We start from the raw sequence: 1,191 nt of genomic DNA, 5'->3' as shown, positions 1-1,191 counted from the left end.
TTGGTGGCCCGCAGCTGTCGTGAAGGGGTGGGGCAGGGCGCCTGCTGGAGAAGGGAGGGGGTGTTAACCTCCACACCCCATGCGTTTGGGGACAGCTGAGGAAGAACTGCAGAAAGGCTTAAGGCAGTGAAGTGGAGTCTGTTTAATTCAGGTCTCTTCCCCTCGCCCTGGGAGGTTTCTTGGGGTCCTCTGAGAGCCCCACTTGTCGCTCCTGCTCAGCCACTTCTGTTGTGTTTCAAGACATGCACCCACCTCTAAGTCTTCGGCCCTCGGGTGTCCGGGTTAGACTTTCACACTGAAGGCACTCTCCCCCTCCCCCTAGGAAGAGCTGCTGGGCCCCTTCCCAGACCTGGGCCCCAGGCGTTCTTGCTCTGATTATTTTTTTCCACTTAGTCCCCGCGTCCGGGAGGAGGGCTTTGATTCAATTGCAGAAGAATGCTGTGCACCCAGCCGCCAGGGCCAGAAAGCCAGACACTGTTTAGTCAGATCCTAGAGCATCCTAGGGGATGATGACGAATAAGAGGTCTGATGCCCCGTGTGCTTCGGACTGGGTAGCTCGTGCCTTGTGATCCATGTGCCCACAGCTGGGAACATCTGGTAAAAAAGGTTCCACGTGTGCAGCAGGAGATGATGGGTCTAGGGTTGTATCCCCAGTGTGACATTCTTCCTGTCCTGGCTGGACCTGTGGAAATGCAGCTCCTTGATTTGAGAGCAGGGTGATTGTGCCGGGTGTGAATGTCCTGGGGGGAAGGAGGTACCGGCTGCAGTGACTATGAAGCAGGTGTATAACCACGTGTAAGGGTGAGAGTGAGCCTCACGGGGCTGCTGTGTGCCAGTGTGGCGGCTGAGGGGTAGGGGTAGGTATGTGTGACTGTGGCTGTGCACTCTCTGGGAGTGTCTCCCTGGGCTGCGTATTTGTGTCTTTTTCTAGAGTGTGAGACGGAGTAAGCAGAAAAGCCCAGAGCAACCCAATATACCCATGTAAGGTCTCTGGAAGAAGAGATCTGGAGGCAGCCGGTCATTTTCTGACTTACCCCTGAAATATTCCAGGGGAGGATGTTGGCAGGGCCTCTGGCTGCTCGCTGGGCAGCTGTTGTCAGTCAGAGAGAAGGAAGGGGGCAAGGGCAAGGCCCGCCTGCCAGCCTGCTGTTTACCCACCACGGTGCTAGGCAACAGGCAGCAAGGGTGGCA

This window comes from Apodemus sylvaticus, chromosome 3 (assembly GCF_947179515.1).
Source record: "Apodemus sylvaticus chromosome 3, mApoSyl1.1, whole genome shotgun sequence".
NCBI lineage: Eukaryota > Metazoa > Chordata > Mammalia > Rodentia > Muridae > Apodemus > Apodemus sylvaticus.
This window is presented reverse-complemented; position numbering follows the sequence as displayed.